This window comes from Camellia sinensis, chromosome 6 (assembly GCF_055761805.1).
Source record: "Camellia sinensis isolate YWXY chromosome 6, ASM5576180v1, whole genome shotgun sequence".
Taxonomy (NCBI): Eukaryota; Viridiplantae; Streptophyta; class Magnoliopsida; order Ericales; family Theaceae; genus Camellia; species Camellia sinensis.
This window is the reverse complement of record NC_138966.1, coordinates 167,086,096-167,096,924: the sequence shown is the minus strand read 5'-3', so window position 1 is coordinate 167,096,924 and position 10,829 is coordinate 167,086,096. Positions and strand designations below refer to the sequence as shown.

At 35.7% G+C, this 10,829-nt stretch overlaps 1 pseudogene; it reads left to right on the top strand.

Moving 5' to 3' along the window:
- Window positions 1–3,441: 3,441 nt before the first annotated feature.
- Window positions 3,442–4,638, top strand: LOC145793015 (flavonol sulfotransferase-like pseudogene; annotated as a pseudogene).
- The last annotated feature ends 6,191 nt before the right edge of the window (window positions 4,639–10,829 follow it).

Genomic DNA, 10,829 nt, shown 5'->3' with positions numbered 1-10,829 from the left:
ACATTTTATAAATTCTGAATGAATACATCATTAGGTGTATAACTAATCAAAAAATGAGACATATCATACCACATAATTCTATCATATATCTAATAATTTATTCTATTCAATTTTATAGAAGAATATTCAAATTTTTAAAAAATTATCAAAATATAAAACTTAAACATATTGTAATAATAGCTCGTGTCTTGCATGAGCCTTTTTAAACTAGTATACATATAATTAATTTTAGTTTTTATATTTATTTTGTTATATAAATAATTAATTTTAGTTTTTATACAAACTAATTATTTTAAATATAATTAGTTTCTATAATAGATTATAATATTTATATTGATAATTTGTTTAATATATATATATAATTTATATTTCGGTGACGGTATTCACTGCATTAATTTTCAAATAATAATTACAAAATTTATAATTTCAATGCACATTTAACATATTTTCATTATATATTTCTTATTTTAAATACATTTTCATACATCTTTTATATAATTTTCAATCTTAACCATAGCCTATTGGGTTGTCTTTGATTTTTTGTTCGAGTCTGTCCTTGGAAATGTTTGCTCTAGCTACTTCGAATGAAGTTGTTCCCCCCCTAAATTGGACGATGCCGAGTCTACTCACTTTTCTTTTGATATTAGTAACTTTTTTGTCGTGGACTTGTGTAATTTTTTAGGGTATTGATTTAAACTCCCTTAAAACACCTACTCCCACAACCTCCTCACACACATGGAGGTTGGGGATTGGGTGAGAAGAAAAAAAAAAAAAAGAAAAAGAAAAGTTGACCATTCAAAACTAAAGGGGTCAAGGGGTGACTCCTAAAGGGGTCTCAACCTTTATTTAATTTTTTATTTTATTATATAATCTATTTTAACAGGTCCCAAAAAAATATCTTAACCCTATTTTAAAACATTAAAAATTGTGTAAAATGTAATACTTGAAAAAAAAAAAAACATATTTTTAAATAATTACTACAAAAGTTTAAGTAGCATTTGGTTTACTTTTTACATCATGATGTTGTTTTAAAATCATGATTTGGATGAAATATGTTAACAAAACATATTTTTAAAATATAAATCAAAATTATTTTCAAAACTCTTACCTTCTGTTTTTTTTTTAATTATTGTTATTAATCAATCGATAAATTATTTTTTCTCTTTCATCTCTCCTCTCACACTTTCTCACATTTTATACATCAATCAATAAAAAAAAATAAAAAAATTATAAATCATCCCAATACTATTTTCAAAACTCATAATCAACTAAATTTTCTTTCTTCAAATCATGATTCAAAAAATCAAAACTCAAAATATAACTCCACAGTCAAATCATTATTCTAAAACTAAACCAAACGAACTCTTACTTTTTCATAAAAAATAAATTTACTTGTCATACAAAATAATAATAATTATATGAATAAAAAATAGTCCTTGAAATTTCTCTTAGTTTAGTTAGTTTTTAATATTTTAATTGTGCCAATATAGGCTTGTTTTGGCAAGTGGGTAAAAAGTTACATTTTGACTTTTAACTTATTTTGAATTACATCATCTCTCTATTTTTTTACATATTTTTTTTAAAAAATCAAAAAAATTTAAAAAATCAACTTTTAACCTACTTTCCAAAACAATTTATAATTCTCAATTTGTTTATTATTATAGACAATTTAATGAAAATACTCTTACTTTTACTTGGAAAATTATTTAATAATTCCGAAATATCATGTGGCCATATTCTAAACCAATTACTAATTACTTAGCCTTTATATTATTCCTCCATCCTTAACATAAATAATAGACTCCTATTCTTTTCTACCAATCAAAATTTTATAAAATACCACACATTCATGCTCCTCGGTAGATATTGAATAATCAACCCCTCTTAATCTTACTATGGCTCCGTTTGGGAAGAAAAAAGTCAGGCTTTTTTGGCTAAAATAGCCACAAAAAATAAAATAGGCTATTTTAGCCACAAAAAACAAAACATCAAATCCAACCAATAATCATTACAATCCTCTCTCACAAAAAAGTTAAAAAAGCCAAAAAGTCAAAAAATCCTTCCTAAACCAGGCTAAAATAGCCCAGGCTAAAATAGTCAAATAGTCAAAAAACTAAAAAGTCAACCCACTTCCCAAACGGAGGCTATGAATTGTAAACTATTAGTTTTGCTATTAAAGTGGATGAGACACCAATTGGATCCAACCAATTGCTATTAAAATAGGTTATTTTAGTCACAAAAAATAAAACATCAAATCCAACCAATAATCATTACAATCCTCTCTCACAAAAAAGTTAAAAAAGTCAAAAAGTTAAAAAATCCTTCCTAAACCAGGCTAAAATAGTCAAATAATCAAAAAATTAAAAAGCCAACCCACTTCCCAAACGGTGGCTATAAATTGTAGACTATTAGTTTTGCTATTAAAGTGGATGAGACACCAATTGGATCCAAGCCACGTGTCTTCTTGCTTGAACTGTTCGAATTCCAACAATATTCAAATCTATTTAAATATTTAATATATAGATATGAATATATAAATATATGTAGGAATCATATAATCATACCATATCATATCATCATATGATATATATTATTAGAAGTAATATTTTTTCTATGCTTAAATGACATATTTTAAGAGTTTTTTTTTGGATACATCGGAAAAAGAAATGCATTGAAAATGTTAAAAAAAAAAAAAAAAGTCAAGTATAAACAGTGGGCAGGACCCCATTATCATATCATTAATGATACTATTAGCACACCACTTTAGTATTCTCAACTATTTTTTTAAAACAAAATAGTAAAACGTTATCCATTACGGTAATGATACATCCCATTAAAAGTGGTGCTCTAAAGCACCATTAATGAGTTGACAAGCACTTTAAATAAATAAATAAATAAAAAACAAGACACAAGCAGTGGGTCCCGTTCACTGCCACATCACTAGTAATGCTTTTAGAGTATCACTTTTAGTGATCTCAAGTATTATTGTATCCATTAAGAGAGAGAGAGAGAGAGAGAAGCGATAAGTAGAGTGGTCTTATCATTATCTTCTCTTTCCATGTCCGCCACCATTCAAACTTGCTAAAGTCTTCCAACCTTCATTATCTTCTCTTTCCATGTCCGCCACCATTCAAACTGGCTAAAGTCTTCCAACCTTCATCACCACACGCACACATGGCACCTAATCATTAGCCTGTCATTTTAGATTACAAACAGAACCATAGTCCTTCCCTTCAATTATTTAAAGTTTATAATTAAAAAAAAAAGAATCAAACGGATCACAAAAAACAAACAAAACAAAACAAAACAGGGAGACAGACCTACCAAGTGATAATGCGTAGTTTATGGGCCTCGTTTTTCACAGGGTTTAAAAAAAATAATAAATAAAATAAAAAAATAATAAAAATACTTTATAAAATAAAAATATGGTTCGCCTTGTCTATCTCACGCTAACCTATGGACCAGCCAAACCAAATTAGTGAAGCCACACAAGAGAGGATGGGGGATGATGATGAGTGGGAAGAACTGCTCAAAACTCTCCCCAAAGTAAAACATCCAAATGGGATAGACATTTTTTTGTATAAAGGGTATTGGTATCCATATATGTTCATCCATGGCATTCTCTCTTTTCAACAACATTTCAAAGCACAAAACTCTGATTTAATACTAGCCAGTCTCCCAAAAGCAGGTACAACATGGTTAAAAGCTCTTACATTTGCTATAGCCAACCGCAACAACTACTCTCCCACAGAAAACCCATTTGCTCACCACCAACCCTCACGGTCTCGTCCCTTTCCTTGACAACTCTGTCTACGGAAAAAATCCATTCTGCAAGCTTGATGACTTTCCTAGTCCTAGAATTTTAGCAACCCATGTTCCATACTCTGCACTTCCTGGCTCTATTAGAGACTCTACTTGTCGTGTCGTCTACATTTGTCGAAACCCTTTAGACCAGTTCATCTCCTTTTGCCACTATAGTGCTAAGGTTTTCCATAGTCCTCTCAATCCAAGTTTGATAGAGGAAAGTTTCGATTTGATGTGTCAAGGCGTGAGTCCGTATGGACCGTTTTGGGATCATGTGTTGGGGTACTGGAAAGCGAGTCAAGAGAGACCTGACAAGGTGTTGTTTTTGAAATATGAAGATATGAAAGAAGATCCCATTTCTCATTTCAAAGTGTTGGCTGAGTTCATGGGGTTTCCTTTCTCTGTGGAAGAAGATAGACAAGGAGTGATTGAGGAAATATCGAAGCTGTGTAGTTTTGACAACTTAAAAGATTTGGAGGTGAACAAGACTCGCAAAAATAATTTTGGGCATCCAAATAGTGCCTATTTTAGGAAAGGTGAGGTGGGAGATTGGGCTAATTATCTTACTTCTTCCATGGCTGAACGCATGAATAAGCTTATGAAAGAAAAATTTTCTAACACTGATTTGAATTTCAAGTTTTGCTAAAGTCTTTTCAGTTTTTTTGTTTATTGTTATCTAATTGTGCTTTCATGTTATGTTTGTGTGCTGGGAGTTGTTTACCTTCTTCACTGAAATGTGGCTTTGATATCTGTTGTACTTCAATTTGGTTCTTATTGATGTACTATGAAGAATGTACCCTTCTTTTTAAATCAATAAAATTTTTCTATTGATAATATTCATCGCACTTTTAATCATTTCAAGGACTACGGTTTAAATTATTGTTTTGTTTTTGATTCTTCACTCTCCTTTTTTTTTTTTTTAAAAAAAAATATATATTTATATAGAATTAAATTTATCTGGAGTTCAAATTTACGAACTCATTACCAATTTTATTTTAATGATTTAAATAATTTATTTTGTAAGTTTTTCTTTTATATTTTATATTATACATAAAAAAAAATTAGATTAATATAATAATCTTAATTTTCTCATTATATCCTATTCATTTATAATTTTTTTTTTAAAAAAAAAATATATACTTATCATGCATTGAAGAATTTTTTTTTTTTTTAACAGTCCACCCAATAAATATTTGATAAAAATGTTGTTAAATTTTTTGAGTTTCTAACATCACTTATTATTTTATTCATTATTTTATAGGTCAAGACTATGTGATAACGTGACTAGCACAAGCAAATGAAAAAAGAGAAGAATGCATAAGTATGAGTATCACCGCAATGACTAAAATAAAAATTATATAATCATGACATATATACTATCATATCAAGACATGGTCATATGAAGATAGGAGCATAAAATATTAATATAAAATTAAATTTTTAAATTTAGAACCATTAAAGATTAAAATTAAAAAAACTATTCTAGATTTTTTTTGAGCCTGGCATTCTTTTGGTTCGTTGAAAATTTTATCTAATTTTCAAAATATTTTTTAAAAATAAAATAAAATATTTAAAATTTTAATTATTTAAAAAACACTCCAACATCGTTCAAATTCGCCGACGGTCACGGAAATCAAGTTTTCCTACACCTTTAAATCTATATGCCCATTTAATGTGACCATGCCATTTCTCAAACAGCTTAATTTGAAAGTTTCAAAACAAAACATTTAAAAACAAGAATTGAATGATGGATGAGAAAATCAAATCAATACAAATCAAATCGTGCGATTTGATCCGGACTGTACATGTTTGTAATTCTTTTTTAATATTTTTGCTCAAACTGCTTTAGGCCGAAGCTCAATACCCTTGACTCGAATCTGGATCCTCGGTGCCCCTTTCTTATCGCACAACCTACAACCTGTAACCCCTAAAATAACGTCGTTTTGAGATTTTTTGTTTTTCTTTTCTTTTTCTTCTTTCTCTCTTTCTCTCTCTTCTGGGGAAGAAGAGGGGAGAAGAAGGGGGAGCTCAGAGGAAATGAGCTGGACCACCGATGAAATCAGAGACCTTGCGTGACCGATCTCCGGGAAGCCATTAATGGTGCTGAAGTTGCAGGAAACGTAGACGGGGACGAAGAAGAAGTCAGCTTCCCATGGGTCGAGCGTCCGTACATCGCTGTTCACTAGAGCTGTGTATGGCCACCTCAGAGGCAAAGAGGCTGTTGTATTTCGATGGTAAATCGTACACATACACCTTCATATCCTTGAACAAACCTGCCCAAAACCCAAAAACAAAAAAAGATTAAGAAAAATAAGAAAGAGAAGAGGGTTAACAGAGGATGTGATTGAAGAGGGTAGAGAAATGAATGGACCTTGGTGGGTTTTGGGTTGTTGAAGAGCAGTGTTGTTGAGGGAGAGGTGCCTACTCTTATTACTTCGTTTCTGCTTTGCAATCAAAAGATTCGAAAACTCTTAAACCCTAGTACCAAAAATGAATAACACGAACTGGGTTTGTTGTAAAGTTGTGATTTTGGTAAAGTTAAGATCCTGCAAATGGAAAAAAAAATAAAAAATAAAAAATTCAGGCTTTAGTGGTTTACAGAGGAGAGAGAGAGAGAGAGAGCAAGCCAAACTGGGTTTGTCCTAAAGTTGTGATTTTTGTGACGTTAGGATCCTAAAAAATACAAAAAAATATGAAGAAAAAAAAAGAAAGGCTCCAGTGGTTTATAGAAGAAAGGCTCCAGTGGTTTATAGAAGAGAGAGAGAGAGAGAGAGAGTCGATGAAGAGAGGAAAATGTAAAGAGGTTTGTTTGCATTTGGGATTCAAAAAGAAAAAATAAAGGGTTGAAAAAGAAAAATAAAAAAGCCAGAAAATTGATTGAGCTATGAGGTGGAAATTGGAATGGTGATCTCCCTATGTGAATGGACCTCCTTTTCCCCCTTCTATGGAGGTTGTTGAGATGAGGCTTTCGTTTTTGGTCTGAAAGAAGAAGTAGAAATCAAGAAACAGATATTGAAGATGATGAGATGAGGTTGTTGAGATGATGGTGAGATGATATTGAAGATTGGGCTTTCGTTTTTGGTCTATTGACCTCCGCCATTTCTGTCACTCTCTCTCTCTGCTTTCTCTCTCTAAATTTGGCAAGAAGAAGAAAAGAAAAAAAAAAAAACAAAAAACCCTACAGGGTTGTGCGGTAGGAAAGAGGCACCGAGGATCCGACAAGGAGTCGAGACTTCCAGTCGAGGTCCTTAACCTCCTGCGGTCGCATCTCTACTTCAACATCATCATTCCTTCATCGTTGAAAAATTCCCCCAGTTCAATCTCCATCCATTCATCTTTTCTCTTTTGAGGAACTCGACCGTTGTGATCTTCAGGCACGGGTTTATCTGCTTGAAATCTCAAATGCACAGTGTGTGGGTGAAAATCTGACCACACTGCCCGTTTAGTGATCAGCTGGAGAGCACAGGCAGAATAGATGACTTAGGCAACCTGAAACAGAAAGAAAAAGCTCCGGCGGTGGTTCTTCCACCCGGGGGCACTCCGACGATCAAGTCAGTATATCTTTCAAAGATAATCAAATACTAAACTGAATACTCAAAACATAAATTACATACCTTAGACCCACGGGGTGCCTCTTTTTTATAATATACTCAATCCAAGTCCCACTAGAAGTATGACTTCTATGAACTCTAATTTACTGTTTACTCTGGACTCTTTAAGAGATAAAGATAAACTCCCTAAGAGCTTTATCTTATCTTGGTTAAGTCCCCTTTTTGCCTTAGGACTCTTGCCCCTTATCTCGGATTCCGATATCTTCGGAGATGACCTCGGCTTCTCCGAGATTACCTCGGCTTAACTACCAGGGCACGTGGCACCTCGGCTGACACGTCGGCGTCACCATGCCACGTGTTGGTATTCAGAAAATATATCCCCACAACTGCCCCCTAGGTTCTATTACTTTGGCATTCTGAGGTGATGGAACCTATTCCGAAATTTTGTCACTTCTTTTCTGAGTAATGGCAGAAAAACTGTTTAGCCAAGATTATCTACTTTCAGCCGACGTGTTCTCTTCGGGGAACAAGGCTTCGGTCGTACTCTCCCACGCGCATGAGCTGTCATGCATATCAAACTGTTCTTTTCACGTGTTTTGTATTCATTGGAGCGTGTCAGTGACGCGCCTGAAAGCTGTCTGTTCGTTCGTCTGCGCCGTCTGACGCGTGCGTTGCTCTAGACGTAATAATTGCCCTAATTTTGCCGCCGTTTCACATTTTTGACAAAACTTTTCCTTTGCCTCTATCTTTCCTTCACTTTTTCATTCTGCCTTCTTGCTTTTTCTCTCTCTGAAAGTTCTTTCTTCTTCGAGTCTGCCATCGCTTCAATCTCTCTTCTGGAACTGCTCTTAACCCCTCATTCTTGCGAAGCCTTCTTTGCTGTTGCAACCAATTTATGAGCTCGGCGAACATTGCCCCGGCTCCATTCGTTCCGGTAAGATTCATTCTCTTTAATGTTGATTTCTCTTTATGTGCTTTTGTCTGCCTGTTGCCATTACTGATCTTTTTCGAAGCCTTGGATTTATTTGTATCTTGAATTTATGGCTATACCTTGAACTTCTATACTTTTTCACCATTCTCTTTGCCACTGTTCTTGATTCTTTTTTCTTCCCTGTATCTCTATTGTTTCTGAGTGCTATACCTCTGTTCTTGAATCTGAAACTTCGTCTTTGTTTTCTCTTTTTTGTGTCTGCCCCAGATCTGTGCCTTCAATCTTGATCTTCATAGTTCTTAGGTTTGGGATTTGTGCGTAGAACCTTCCAATTTAGAGAAAACTGAAATAAGCCTTATCAGCCATTTCTTTGATCTTTACCGAGGTTCTTGTAACCCTTCTTAAAAACGCCCATCTTCTGAAACATATTTTAAATTGACATAATGGGTATGTGGAGGCACAGGGTAAATACCCCAACAAAACTTGAATACTTTAGGCAGGAATTCTCTATCCCAGCCGATGTTCATCTTAAACTGGCTGGGGACAGTGATACCATCATGCCCACAGACCATACGATGCCCTTCCCTATAGTAGCTTTCACCGAATGTGGACTCCGGCTTCCACTTCATCCCCTTTTCCGTCATGTTCTTTATTTCTATAAGCTGAACCCCATGCAACTTACTATTAACTCCTATAGGGTGATCAATGGTATTATAGCCTTAGCTAGGCAAGAGAACCTTAGAATTACCCTGGCCGACCTTCAATACTGCTATACCATGTGCCCTCTTGACCTGAAGGATAGGGGTTTCGTTTATTACCTTAAACCGAGATCTACTCAGTACAAAATCGTAGCCGACCTCCCAGACTCCAACAAGGGGGCTGGAGATGATTTTCTCATTGCTTCTGGAAATTGGGAATTTGGCCCAGATGAAGATGTCCACCTCTACCCTCTTCCTCGAACAATTACAGAGGGCAAGAGTAAGAGCCCTGAGTCAACACTTAGTTGTTTTTATTTAAGTCCTTAATACTTTTTTGTTTCTGACGTCTGTTTCTTTGTCCTGCAGATCTTCATCAGCCACCGAAAAATTTTCGTCAATCCTTCTTCCCAGGAACAGATCTAAAAACACTCCTCAACCTTCTAATCCATAAACGAAAGGCCCCACTGTTACTAAACTTCATCCCTACATACAAATCCACTTTACCCGACGTCCCAAGAAAAAGAAAGAAGAGTCTTTCTCCACCCACAGCTACAACCTTAACTGCTTCTACATCCCGAACGGATCAAGAGTCCACATCGGACCCAGCCGATCTTCCATCAACCTCGGCCCCCTACTTAAAGACTGCCGAAATGGTTCGTCCAAGGCCTGTCGTTCAAGACCTTCTCGCCGATCTTCCAACTGATGCCGAAGCCGCACCAACGCAATCAATGCTCCCACCCAAACCAAACAGAGTTAAAAAGGCTCAGCCTAAGGCTAAGGCTACAGATGCCGAGGCTGAGGATGCTTTGCCGATTTCTAAACTAGCAGAAAGCAAAAAATCAGCCTCTACTTCAACCAAGAGGTCTGCTGAGGGCCAACCCTTGGGGTCTACACAAACAAAGAGGCCAAGGTCATCGTCTGCGACGACCTCGGCGTCAAAGAAGCCCGATGTTCCATGGGCTCCTGAACTAACCCTGGAGGACAGGCCTATCATGGCCAGTGAAAGTGCCGACGATATTAACGTTGGTGTTGCCCTTAGCACAGCTCTTCTCCTTCCAAATGATTTGGAGCGAAATGCTAAGCTTAGTGAGTATGAGAATTATGCTCTCATGCTCCAACATTCTGTTCATGTAAGTATTTCTGTTTGTATTTGTGTTTTTTCCTTCTGTTTCTTTCTGAGAAAATTTTCTGACACTTCTGCTTTCATTCAGGCTATCCAACACGCCCATTCATTTTCAATGCAATCCTTTGAAAATCGTCAAAGATTGGTTGATATGAAGAGGGAAGCATCTTCAATGAAGAGAGAGATAAAGGCCCTTGAAGCAAAAATGAAAAAACTGGAGGATCAGGCCGAGGTTGCAACGAAAGTCCAAACTTTAGCTCTTGAGAAGGCCGAGGCTGCTGAAGCCGTTAAAAAAGTAGCTGAAGCCGAGAAAAGAGAGGCTGAGGCTAGGAAGGCTCAAGCGGAGAAATAACTCCAGCAGGCTCTGGCCACCAAAGAGGCCGAAGTCAAAGAGGCCGATGAAAAGGCCTATGCTCAAGGCATGGCCGACGTCGCAGAAGACTACAAGCTTCAAGTCAGGCAGGCATGCAACAGGGGATTTTCCCTTGGTTGGATGTCCTTGATAAAGAAGCTTGATCTTCCTGCTGACTCGCCATTGCGTCAGGCCGACGCTATTCCTTTACCATTTCCTCAACCTCCTCCTGAAGGCGAATCAGAGTCTGAGGCCGATGCCGTGGATGAAGATGAAGAAAAAGATGATGGTGAGGCCTTGGTGAGAAAACCCAGGGATGCTGCCGAAGCCAAGTCTCCTCCTCCTGCTGAGCAGGTTATGGACTTAACTT